General features: G+C 33.9%; 1 protein-coding gene across 2 annotated transcripts in view; it reads right to left on the reverse strand.

Moving 5' to 3' along the window:
• Positions 1-9,319: 9,319 nt before the first annotated feature.
• Positions 9,320-14,402, reverse strand: part of LOC137387674 (uncharacterized) — a 32,182-nt gene continuing 27,099 nt past the window's right edge. For both annotated transcript variants that reach the window (XM_068074160.1, XM_068074161.1), the window contains exons 7-8: positions 12,213-12,404; positions 9,320-10,073 (exon numbers count right to left, since the gene is read on the reverse strand). The gene's annotated coding sequence lies outside the window, so the exon portion shown is untranslated. The remainder of the gene's footprint in view (positions 10,074-12,212; positions 12,405-14,402) is intronic.

Raw genomic sequence — 14,402 nt, forward strand, 5'->3', positions numbered from 1 at the left:
AGTGTTGGCATCGATAACAAAGTCCAGGAAAGTAATCACCCCATCATCCTTGTGAATGCAGACCATAATTAAATTTAGGTGAAAGAAGATCGGAAGAATAGTAAAAAAACAAGATTAGCAGGACAACCTTTGTACTAGTTTATGGTCTTCGAAGAATCCGTCTCCACGGCATGAGAGCTATGCGCAGCCACTGCGCAGTCGCTGTTTCCTTGCTGCGAATTTGCACTGGCTTCGCACTGATCAGTGCGTAGTGATTTCAGTGCGAAGACGCCGTTTCCATGATTCGGAGATAGCGCAACTCCGAAGCACTGCGCATCATGGAAACATAGTGATTAACACTCTACTCTAGCGAGCAAACTATAGAACGAAGCGATAAAAGTTTTGCTATGTTAACTATAGTTTTCCAAATAGATCACTTGACCCTTAAAAAGGATATCAGGTAAATCTAAATTTTCACGACAATCCAAGTCAGAGATTCTCAACCAGGGAAGAATTACTCCCAAAAGAGAATTTTGAATACACAAGGGGGGAACAGAGAGGTGTCTGATTTGATAAATTTTGAGTTTATGTCCTGTTGTGCCGTGTGAGTTTGGGTTTCATCATTTAACAATTTGGTTTTATCTATAACACAAGTTGCTAATAATGAGCTACTAGTCAGAACTCAGATATACGTGAACACATCTATCCACATTTTGATTGGATAGTAAGTTAACCTAGTCATAAACCAATTCACTGCTACGCCGAAGGTCATGTATTGTTGTGTGTTGTATGCATGCTGTTTAAAAATATATATTATGTTGTTATATGTTTAAATAAGTAAAATAAAGTGGGATTATAATTTTTATCAGTCGTTTTGAGTCATGTGAGTTAAAGTTTGGGGGAATCAAATTTATGAAACGGCAACAGGGGGAATTGAATGAAAAAAGTTTGGGAACCCCTGATCTAAGTGAAGCTATCATACATTGACTGTATCCAAGTCGATTTACAGTTACAAAAAATAGTAGAGATGTTTTCTCAGCCTTTTATGCGATGGTATTTTGCTATACCACTTGTTTAGTTAGGAAGTGTAAAACAGACTCTATCTTTTCTTGTGGGCGGTCATTGATCCTCCGAATTTTTTTCAAGTTTTTCAAGTGGAAAGTCCAAGGTTCAAAGTTCAATTGTCCAACGTTTCAACTGCTTGAGCCCTTTTCAACCGCTTCAACCAATATTGAGTTTGCTTCTGCTTACTTATATAAACAGTTGTTTATGCATTTGAAGGGCAGTTGAAGTTTAATTGGTGTGGTGTGAAATACTACGATACTATAATAAATTTATCCACCTATAACGCATCTTCCTTAGTAACTGGACAGCTTGGATCAAAAAGTTATGCTGGTATATAGACACTCTGTTATTGGCTGTGATAGAGAGTACACTGGTTGTGTAAAAATGTGTGCCTAATTATCAACGGCGCCTCAGCGAGCCCATCCCGCATCTTAGTACCACTAAATGAGTGGTTTAGCCGGTGGCACCACTAATACCACTTATTAGCAGGTATTATTAGTACCACTCATGATGTGGTTTTATTAGCGTCACTCATACAGAGATATTTATCTTGATGATTTATTATAAAATGTCTAGAATGCAGCAACATAATTATAGCATTGTTTAAAACTGCTCAAGCAGTGGTATTAGTTTAGTACCACTTGTGGTGTAGCAGCAATTAAAAGCTGGAGTTGTACACTCATTGCACCATGCAGTTACGCCATACATCTAGATATTTTATTATAAATCATCAAGATAAATATCTTTGTATAAGTAATGCTAATAAAATCGCATCATGAGTTGTACAAATAATACCTGCTAATAAGTGGTATTATAGTGGTGCCATCTAAACCACTCATTTAGTGATGCTAAGATGCGGGATACACTGCCTCAGCAACTATTAGAAAGCGTCAGTTTCTGCTTGGCCTGGTAGAGGGTCGCTCTGATTTGATTGTAGTAGTTTAAATCCTATTTGCCAAAAAACTCAATATTAAAAATGAAACAGTAAAATGTTCTAGAACTTAGATTGATGCGTTTTTGAATTGCAGCTATCAAGCTATGCCCATCTAACTTGTGTGACATACATGTATATAATGCTATAGAAATAACTGTAGGTAATATAAAGAGCTCTGGCAGTTTATCCTTATAACTCTTCATCGTGTGAGAATAATGCCGTGAAATGCTGCCTATATTATAGGGAAGCTTATACAGCAATTTAAGAAATGGGTTGGATTAGTGCAGGAAGTAGAGTCATAACCTACCAAGTCTAGCGCCAAGGGTTTGAGTCTTGCACATTTCAATCATTTATGAAACTTTAATTACAACCTACTGTAAAATCTCTATTTGAATGCCTGCCAGGGTGGTCGATTTTTTAATCCTTTCCATATAGTGGGTCTACTTAGAGATGGCATTTAAGTAAAGATAAAGGGTAGCCTTTTATTTTTTGACCAGCTCATTAAATTTTTGGGAAGATAATTTTAACCCGTCCCCAGGCGGCGAGATGCTCATGTCTATATTTTACACTCTCTTTATTTTACACTCTCTTTCAGGTGGATAGATATTTATGCTGTTAACCTCAGAATTTTTGTTAAACCGTTTTTCAGTTTTAGCAAAGTATCAAACCGAGTTAAACAAGGAACCATTTTCATTATGAAATATTAGTGAGGTGCTCTTATTAATTATTTTTATGGTTTTGCCTTAAAAGTTTAAAACAAAACTGTAAAGTTTTGAAGTGAGAAAACATACATGAGGTTTTTAAGTTTTAAAGACGCCTTTAGCGTTTCAAAGCTAGAACATGCCATAACAGTGGCTGCTATCACGGTACCATTTAGGTAAGATTGTAAACCACATTATGGACAAATCTGAAAACAATGGATCAGATTAGACCTTAATGACTTTGAATCAGAATGTAGTTCTGATGCTATTAATTATGCTATTGATACTCATATATATATATATATATATATATATATATATATATATATATATATATATATATATATATATATATATATATATATATATATATATATATATATATATATATATACATGTATATATATACATGTATATATATACATGTATATATATATATACTTGTATATATATATATATACAAGTATATATATATATACATGTATATATATATACATGTATATATATACATGTATATATATACATGTATATATATATATATATATATATATATATTATATATATATATATATTATATATATATATATACATGTATATATATACATGTATATATATATATACAAGTATATATATATATACATGTATATATATACATGTATATATATATATTACATATCTTTACTCATTGGTAATGGGATTTGTGTCCCTTGTCAAAGCTCTGAGCTGCACTGATGAGGCTTCAATAGCCGAAACAGTACTGTCTGTAGCATGAGTATATGCTCCCTCACTTCGGTTTGGTTGAGCACTCTGTGAGAGGTGCGACCTTATTAGCCTTTGTGCAAAGCTCATCACTTTTGTGATTTGAGCATTCTGGTGTCAGCACATTGACTTTCTTAAAGTCTGTGAGGCAACTTAGTTGTTTCGTTGCAGGAAGTCAACTCTCATTGGTAATGGGATTTGTGTCCCTTGCCAAAGCTCTGAGCTGCACTGATGAGGCTTCAATAGCCAAAACATTACTGTCTGTAGCATGAGTATATATATATATATATATATATATATATATATATATATATATATATATATATATATATATATATATATATATATATATATATATATATATATATATATATATATATATATACTCATGCTACAGACAGTAATGTTTTGGCTATTGAAGCCTCATCAGTGCAGCTCAGAGCTTTGGCAAGGGACACAAATCCCATTACCAATGAGAGTTGACTTCCTGCAACGAAACAACTAAGTTGCCTCACAGACTTTAAGAAAGTCAATGTGCTGACACCAGAATGCTCAAATCACAAAAGTGATGAGCTTTGCACAAAGGCTAATAAGGTCGCACCTTATTATGGTTGTTTATTAACCTTATTAACTTAGTTGTTTTGTGGCAGGAAGTCAACTCTCATTGGTAATGGGATTTGTGTCCCTTGCCTAAGCTCTGAGCTGCACTGATGAGGCTTCAATAGCCGAAACAGTACTGTCTGTAGCATGAGTATATGCTCCCTTACTTCGGTTTGGTTGAGCACTCTGTGAGAGGTGCGGCACTACTAGCCTTTGTGCAAAGCTCATCACTTTTGTGATTTGAGCACTCTGGTGCCAGCACATTGACTTTCTTAAAGTCTGCGAGGCAACTTAGTTGTTTTGTGGCAGGAAGTCAACTCTCATTGGTAATGGGATTTGTGTCCCTTGCCTAAGCTCTGAGCTGCACTGATGAGGCTTCAATAGCCGAAACAGTACTGTCTGTAGCATGAGTATATATATATATATATATGTATATATGTATATGTATATATATATATGTATATATATGTATGTGCCTCTTGTTCTCCTTGTCTACCTCCTTGTTTGGTGGTAGACAAGGAGAACAAGAGGGCTACTATAATAGATATAGCAGTACCCAATGACTACAATATAGCCAGCAAAGAAAAAGAAAAGGTAGAGAAATATCTCCCTCTTGGAGAAGAGATTGAAAAATGCTGGAATGTAAGAACAACTGTAATTCCAGTAGTCATTGGGGCACTGGGCGCAATAACACCGGCGCATAAAATGTGGCTTGCCCAAATACCAACAGCAATCAACTCAGGTGAGTTGCAGAAAAGTGAGCTACTGGAAACAGCTAAGATCTTGAGGCGAGTGCTCAAACTCCCAGGTCTCTGGTAGGAAACCCGAGTTATAGCAGAAAGTACCACCCATACGGGTTAACCGGGGTGAGGAAACAACTTATATATATATAATATATATAATATATATAATACCAGATGGACAGAAATTCTTTGGACAGAAATTGATTTGTATTTAACGTATTACAAAATTTGCCATTCTAACTTTCAAACTACATATCATGAGAGAAGTGTAGTTGAAATAAATTAGGAGAGAAAATAAAAACAGCTGTGAAGTTTTCAAACTTTGTCAATCAATTGTAACTTTAAAACGTCATATCATGAGAAAAAGGTTTTGTGCAGGACAACTGATGTAAAAATAAATAAAATTACTGTAAAGGTTTTTAAACAACTGTAAGTTTAAAATTTCGTAACTTCAAAGAAGTGTTTCGTTGAAATAAACTAGGACAAAAAGTATAAATGTAAAGGCGTTTAAATGTAAAACCATTAGCAAGTAATGGCTAAATATAGTCTATTTGGCTACATTTGCAATAAAAAATTATTTGGTATACAATTATGATTTCAGTTCAATTCATTGTTGACATGCAAAAATATTGTAGGCTATAGACGTACATAGAGTGGTATAAAAACCCATAGTCATCATCTAATGAACTCCCCTGATAAAAATCATCATCATTAAAAATAGTACTAAATACTATGTTAACCTTAGTAGCTATAGGTACCTACAATGACTTTAGTGCATTTTGTGGTTATGATCCGCAATAAAACATTACAATGTACTACGTGGAGAGTTCTTATCTTTGAGACAGATGTGTAACATAAACGCTGAATCTAACTTAAATGAATTTAGCTTACTAAACACATACTTGAAGGAAGTTTTAGTATGTATTTTAGTAAACTTCAAACTTTTAACAAAAGTTTAATTATAAATTTTTATTGTAATCATTTTTATTGTAACGATATACTGAATAATGGTTACGAATAACTTGCCATGGCGAGTTCAGCGACATATATCTTTTAGTAACGTACATTATATGATCACTACAAATATCGCCAAATTTTAGGTTTGAGATAAATTAATACCGTGGGGCGGAACAAATTTGCCCTAATGAAAAAAAGACGAAGAAGCATCATGTTGCATATACTCGGGTCCCAAAATATTTCTTAATAGGGGCATCGTAACGCGTGGGCACAATGCTAAAATAATTAGCGTGGTATAGCATACGTTGTAGTGTGTATGAGAACATTCACCATAATGATGGCTGGTATGGCTCAGTGGTCGAGTGCTTGGATTTTAAATTTGCCATCGCTAGATCTATGAGTTCAAGTCCTTGAGTTTATGGAATTTTATTTCCAAGATTTTAATACCTATAGCTGGACCCACCTCCACACCAACACTTAGAAATGCATTGTATATAAATTTGAAAATCAATGTTTTACATAACTTCATATATTTGCTACATTTGCCGATAAAAATAGAAGATCAAAAGTGCTAGAACACTGTTACTTTGTTTGGCAAAACACAGCAAGTCTATTTTTCAAATTTCAGTGTTGTTATGCATAATCTTTATGCACAAGGGTAAGTAATACTTATTAAGATTTTAATTGTCTAGACAATTAACATTGTACCACAACCAGTAAAGCAGCTTGATTGTGAACTGTTAACTATTGCTAGCATACACAATCAAAATGACCCAAAAAAGTATAAACCAAGTTATGTTTCACTGTAATGCTTTTTGACTAAGTTCATCAAGTCGAAATTAGGCGCTTTGCTTTTTGTTAGTTGTGGATGAAATATGAAAACTCTATTGAAGTTTATCCAAACCTTTTAATTTCTTAGTTTTATTTTGTAGTAGCAAATAGTGAAAATGCTTGGTGATAGATTGTTTACCATGTCTTTGAAAAAAATCATTATTCCTGCATCATCAACCGCATGACAGGCTCTGCACTATTCCAATTTAACACACAATATAAAGGTTTTATGAGCTGTTCTGTTCTTGTTTGTGTGTTGGTAGTTTTTACACCAAAACCTTAGTTGTAATATGTCCGGCGCTGCATGGTTATAAAAATTGATTTATAAACAATAATAGCAACGCTACATTTATAAACTCAGCTTATAAATAATGCCACGGTCCACTAGCCTGGCACAATTCCAGTGGCTAATTTATGTAAGCTAGTTATCTACGGCTCCTATTAATGTATAGAATGTCGTTGCGTTGTATTGGAAAGCAGTAGCATATTTTCTCACACTTAGCAACATATAACGCCCAATGAATCCATCAATCTCGCGCAACTAAATTGGTAAGGTATTGTCCTGGCAAACGGAAGTTCTGAGATAAAATCTTATGCGGTATGGATTCTTCATTCCAATATATTGATAGTAATAACTGGACATACTGAACTACACAAGTACACGCTCGGACAACTTTGAGATTTATATATACCTATATAGATATTATATATATCCGTATCAAAGAACCATAATTATACTAGTCAACTTACCATAAATCTTTAGCAGGTTTTGCAGTGAGGAAAATTTAAAATGGCAGAACATAGTAACTTTGTAAGTTACAATGTATGCAGTCAATCCATGAAATGCAATATACATGTATATGCACTAGATAAATGCTCAGCAATGCCCAGGTAATAAAGGTCTTTGCACAGAAAACTTATTTCTAGTTAACATATAACAACACTTAACATTCTAAATTTCAAACTTCATATCATCAGAAAAGTGTTTTGTGCAGTTTATATTAATTAAAAGAAAAAGTAAAACAATTGCAAAGATTTTCAAACTTTGTCAGACAACTGTTACTTTCAAACTTCATACCATGAAAATTTTTTTTTATGCAGGTTAAATAAATTAGGAAACAAAAAAACCAACTATACAAGTGTGAACGTAAGATATTTAGCAAGTAATAGCTAAATTGAGTCTGTTTTGCTATAATTAAAATAAAAGATGATTTGGTAATGATACAATTGATACGAGCTGAGAAAACAAAATAAAAATCCTGAATATGTTGAAATAATAATAACAATTCATGTATAGAAGTGTGTATGTATTAAAAAGGGTTACTGTTCCATCAGAAGCTATCCATCAAAAATTTAAATACAATGATACTGGTACCTCTCGATACTAGTACAAATGTGAATATGAGATATCGTACTGTTTTTGTCTGACCGAACGGAGAGAAAATGTAGAAGCTATTTTACTCAAGATAATACAATTTTCCGCGTGAAAAGATATATCAATGGAACCTTACAAAAAAACCTGAAAAAGAAGTTCACGAAAACATGAAAAAGCATCATGTTTCATAGAGTTCATAGTTTCAATTAATACACCATTTAGCATGTGAAATTGGGAAAAGGGTGTATACTGTATATAGTAAGAGTTATGAATGAGAAGAGCCTTCGTAGACTCGTGGTTAGACATTTGGATTACGAACCTGTGGTTGCGATCTTCGTGACTTCGAATCCAGACATGCAAACAGACACAAACTTTGATATATATATATAGATGTATATATATATATATATTAACTGTGTTACCCGGCGCTGCCCGAGTATTAAAAATCAGCTTAAAACAATGAGAGGTAATGAGAGTTGCCTGCCACTTGCTATTAGCCTGGCTCATCGGCAATGGATAATTTGAGTAAGCTTACTAATAAGAGCTACCGCTTCTCATGACATTGCGCCATCACTTTGTGTCGTGACGGAAAACAATAGCGTATTTTCTCCCACATAGCGAATTATATCGCCTAATGAATCCATCAAGATCGTATGGCTGAATTGGTAAGGTATCAGACTGGTGATCAGGAGGGTCTGAGATAAAATCTTCTGCAATACGGAACGTCTGTCGTTTGATGTCTGTCAAACATTTCTCAAAGTTTGACGCCTGCCGTCTGCAAAGGACAGGTGTTTGTTGTCTATCCTTTGCAGACGACATGTTTGTCGTCTGTCCTTCTGCGAAACTACATGTAAGAAATGTATATCTACATGTATATATAGATTGCAATTCACGGACTAACTGCATACATTGTAATTCACAAAGTTACTTTATCATGACAATTTGAATTTTCATCACAGGAAAACCTGTTTTAGGTTTAATGTAAGTTGACTAATATATAGTTCTTTAAATCAGGTTTGAGGCAAGCAACCTATATGTTCTCCACCATGTTTACCGTATCTTCCGTTAGCATTGCCCTTTCAATTTTCCTATTAATTTAGTACGTCCACAACTTGAATGAGTTTCTTTACCTGCAGTTTGCACACATTGCAAAACAGCTTGTTGAGCAACAACAAGAAATTTGTTAACTATACAGTTAACAGTGCTGTGAAGTATTTTGCAGAATTGTTTTTAATAAATCAGGCACACCTATTAATGACATAAGGATTATTTGGAAGACTAAGCCTTCCACAACTGTTATGCCTATTTACTCTGGGCTGTTTTTAAATTACAAAGAGAAATCTCAATTGAGTATATGCTTAAAATTTTATCCTGGTATATTTTTAAATAAATATATATATAGTAGAAGATATGTCACTGATTTCAGATGTTTAATACGATGATGGAAAATAATAAATACAAATGGTCAAAAAACGTTTTGTCATATTTAGTTGATTTAAAACGGCACCTTTGTCAATATTATCAATTTGAAAAGATATGCATTTGTAAGTGCTGTAGCTTAGATTGTTACAATAATTCTTTATAGATACGTATGTCCACATTGTTTTGGATAATGCTGAAAAATATAAAGTAAAATTTCACATATTGCTATAAGTATGAGCGACCATTAATTAAGCTGCCTCATGCATATATAAAAAGTGCATAAATAGTTTAATACATCCTATGAGATGAAAAACACAAAAAAAACTATAAATGAGATGAACAAATGCTAGCTAGTAATCTCTTTAGAAAGTATCTGTTTAAAAAGAAGGAAGACCAACATGTATTGGTACATGTAATCCGTGAACACAGTGATGTAAATGGATGATTATCTTAACAAGATTAATGAGGTACACTGTAAACATGGTCAGCTGACTTCCTCTTGGTCATTTCATACGCAGGTTCAACATTAGCATAGTGAGGTGTTTGTGACTCACTAGAAGTATTAACAACACTGTAGACTTGATCAGTTGGATCTCTTCTCATCCCTTCATATACAGGTACAGTGTTAGTAGTATCATGGATAGTAACTCGGTCACTAACAACGAGTACTTCTCTGTGTGCTGGATTCTTTGTACCTTCTCCGGCTCCTGGAATGCAACAAAAAAATATCATCGGATAATCATGTTCTACCCTCAAATTCCTTTCTGATACGCCATAGAGGTTATCTGCAGCAGTATTTATTTTGACATATACCACTGGCACCCATAAGAGCTGCACCAAAGAAGTATCCCTCTACATAAATTCTTTTTACTGTAACACGCAGGGTTGGCTCGGTTTAAACCAATGGTTTAAACCGAGTGGTTTAAACTCGGTTTAAACCAGCCCAAAAAAAACGGGTTTTATGGTTTTTTCATTATTTTTTGTGAAAAACATAATATTTTAAGCTCCTAGTGGTTCATGTGCGGTAGAAATGCAATTATATGTAATTATCAGCTGTGGAAGTTTATTTAGGACACAGCAGTAAATTGATGGCAGAGCTCAAGTTGAAACTACATGAAAACCTAGCACAACAATGAATTAGTGAATTTCATTTTCAATTGGTTTTATCAAGTGATATAATGATCTCTTTATTGATGAAATATAAAAACCATGAGAAATCTAATCCAATCATCGTCTCTAATAATGAATGAATACTTTCTCAAGTCTGGCCAGTGAGAAAGGATTACTTACGATTAGAAATTAAAACAATAAAATCCTTTTGGGCAAAAGCTTCAAGTTTGCAAACTAATATTCCATTTATTGGGCACAAGCCAAAGTAGTTGGATTGTTAGAATTCAGTTTATCAAGTTTTTTGTGTTTTGAAAAGTTAAAGTTGTGTCTCAAATTTCCAAGATGCCTCGCAAACAGGATCCCGTTTGGCAGTTTTTCACTCGAACTGCAAAATTTAAAGGTTTTAAGGCAAAATGTAATAGGTGTGCTGTCGTAACGCAAGGTCACGCAGATAGGCTTGAAGCTCACGTAGCAAGATGTCAAACTGACAACACCAATTTAGACAGTGATGCTAGTATTCAGATGATAGAAGTTGAGTCATCTGCCACTGGTCCAAACACTAGCAATGCATCTGCATTATGCTCTGCTCTACACTACCACATGACAAATCACTTGGATTAAAGTTCCTACTTATACATAGAGCTGTATGTAAAATATTCACTTTATGTGATAAGATTTCTGCTCTGTATTTCATAAATCATGTTTGATTTAAGACTCATTCTAAAATTTCCATATGTTTTCTCTCTTTTTTCCCATAACAACTCCCACAGTACCATCTTTAACAGATGATTCCACATATGTATGTTCAATACTCAATCATGCAGCTATAGTAAGTGATGTTAATTAAACTTAAAATTGCAAAAATCTTGGTAAAACTATAAAAACCATAAAAACCGGTTTAAACCATAAAAACCGGTTTAAACCCAAAAAAACCTGTTTTCTTCATAAAAACCGTGGTTTTTTCCAACCCTGATAACATGAAGGCGCCTGGGAAGCGATAGTTAATCTCACATAACTCTCTGGTGCTGTTCATGAAGAAATATTTATTTTCACACAAACTTGTTACCAAACTTCATTCACCCTAGCATATATCTTTAGCACAAAATGCTCTTCCTATATGAATCCATACTCACACACCCCCTATGGTATTTTAATGCTGTTCATAGATGTATCAACACTCAAACTTTCTTCCACCATATAATGATCTGTCCACAAAAGAATCCACACCAAAATACCCCTCCACAATATGGTGATGCATGCATCCTCATGCATCCACACTCACATACTCCTCTACCCAAAAAGGATGTGGTTCCTAGGAATATCCATACATGCATACTTTTCCACAACCTAATGATACTGTCCCTAGATGTACCCACTCTCACATTCTCCCCCATCATATATAGAGGTTGCCTCTATATGTATCCACGCACGCACATACACACACATTCTCCTCTACAACATAATGATGCTGCGCTTGCTATCCACACTTGCATAGTCTTCTACCACATCATGAGTCTGTTCTTATATATGTATCAACACTTACATATTTTTTGGATGTATCCACACTCACATAGCCTACTTCTCTACCACATAATAGTTCTGGCTCTAAAAGTAAACTCACTCACATACTTCTCTAGCCCACAATGGTTCTGTCCATAGATGTATCCACACTCACTTCGCTACCACATCATGATGATGTCCATAGACGCATCCACAATCACATACTATGACATTACCTCTTCCCTTCCTGCAGCATAATATGATGATGATTACAGCTGCTATCAGCACTACTCCTTCAATAACTATTCCAACAATAGCACCAGGAGTCAAGTCAGCAGACACGGTCGGTTTTGTTGCAGTTGTCATTGGTGGTATGGTTACATCCAATGTCCATGTCACATTCCAAGTGATGATGATTGAATCCACGACTACAAGGAGTTTGCTGATAACAACATTATATCATCGTCTCAATACCATTCATTATTTTTATGTGAACATTAGTTCAAAGTGGCAGCTTGTATGCAAGAATAAAATATACCAATGAAAAAGCTGCAAATATGCACCAGCTTGATACTTTTCTAGTGTGCAACAATGAAATTAGTTACGAAGTTCTATGAAAAACTTGGCTAAATATACGATTGATCTAATTACTGTTAGGAGTAAGTTGTGCTAAAACGAAGTCTTTTGTGTGTGAAACTGCTATCCATAAGAAAAATTAAACTTTTCAACATCATGAAACACGCTTTTAAAGATTTTTTGCAAAACTAGACGGAAGTCGGAATGGCATAGCTGGTTCCGCACTTGCGGAAGAAAAAACACAGTGCGTATAGCGTTGTATCTATTAATATATAACTTTCATAAAGCGTTGTATCTATTAATATATAACTTTCATAAAGCGTTGTATCTATTAATATATAACTTTTGTATAGCGTTGTATCTATTAATATATAACTTTCGTATAGCATTGTATCTATTAATATATAACTTTCATATAGCGTTGCATCTATTAATATATAACTTTCATATAGCGTTGTATCTATTAATATATAACTTTCGTATAGCGTTGTATCTATTAATATATAACTTTCGTATAGCGTTGTATCTATTAATATATAACTTTCATATAGCGTTGTATCTATTAATATATAACTTTCATATAGCGTTGTATCTATTAATATATAACTTTCGTATAGCGTTGTATCTATTAATATATAACTTTCATATAGCGTTGTATCTAGTAATATATAATTTTCGCAACATTCTAATTTGTCGCAATAGGTCGTTAAATGCGTCAACAAAAGGAGAATAGGATAGCTGCGCAATTGTTCATAAATACAACGACGATTGATTGGTGCAGGTGTTACAGCGATAGTCTACCAATCTAAATGTCACGAGCTGGAGTATTGTCGAAAGTTACCTTTTATCGTAACCTTGACCCATGGATACAGATACTGATACACAAACTGGTAGAACCGCTTTTTATAGTCAAAAGATTTTGTTGCTTTGCATTATTGTAGATGCACAAAATATTTTTTATTAGTTTTACATTGCAGAATAGACTGCCTTTTAGAAAAAAATAAGCAAATCATTGTAGATGAACGTCAAAGATGTGCACTCCCAATCAACTTATTGCTAAATTACCGCAATCATAGTCTATAACACCAAGGAGATTGATCGTAAAAAAGAGAAAAAGTGTTAATCCAAACTAATAAGGCTGCAGTTACAGTACAGTCCACACATTAGAGACGTCAAGTCATGTTTTTGGTTTTTGAATAGCTAAAGGAAAGGGTTTGAAAATATCTTGGAATGGATTAGTCAATTTACATGTATTTTACTGTTTTTGTAATGTAAATTCCCCTATAGCGTAAATGTTCCTGAAATGGATTATTTATGTTTTTGACCGTCTACTTTACCAACTAGTCTAACGATATGATCGGACCAAAAACATGATTGGTCTAAAACTAACACATCCAAATATACAGTCGATCAAACTCTGCCTCTAGGAATAATTTACGCCGAAATGGAGTCTCCTGTGTCTAAAACGGTGCTATCCGGAAAATAGCTTGCTAGGAGAAAAGCTTGCTGCAGATGGCTAGCTATCTGTTCACATCATGTACACAGATGAAAAGGAAAATGATATATTCAAGGTTTATATAACTGATTTTAGCGAGGACAATAACGATCTCTAAACATGTATCTACTAGCAATGGCACCTAATCTAAAATTTTCAGCTAGCGGTATAACTATAACCTCATTTACCATGTTCATTTTTCATCTCCAAATTGTAATCTTAAGATTCATTTGTACAGCAAAAATACCTGAAATTACATTTAATTAAATAGAACTGCTGCTATTTCAACTTAGTTGTACTAAATACAAGTCTGTAATTTAAGTATTTCTATCCTTGTTTTAACATCAATTTTAGA

Source organism: Watersipora subatra, chromosome 2, assembly GCF_963576615.1.
Source record: "Watersipora subatra chromosome 2, tzWatSuba1.1, whole genome shotgun sequence".
NCBI classification, from domain to species: Eukaryota; Metazoa; Bryozoa; class Gymnolaemata; order Cheilostomatida; family Watersiporidae; genus Watersipora; species Watersipora subatra.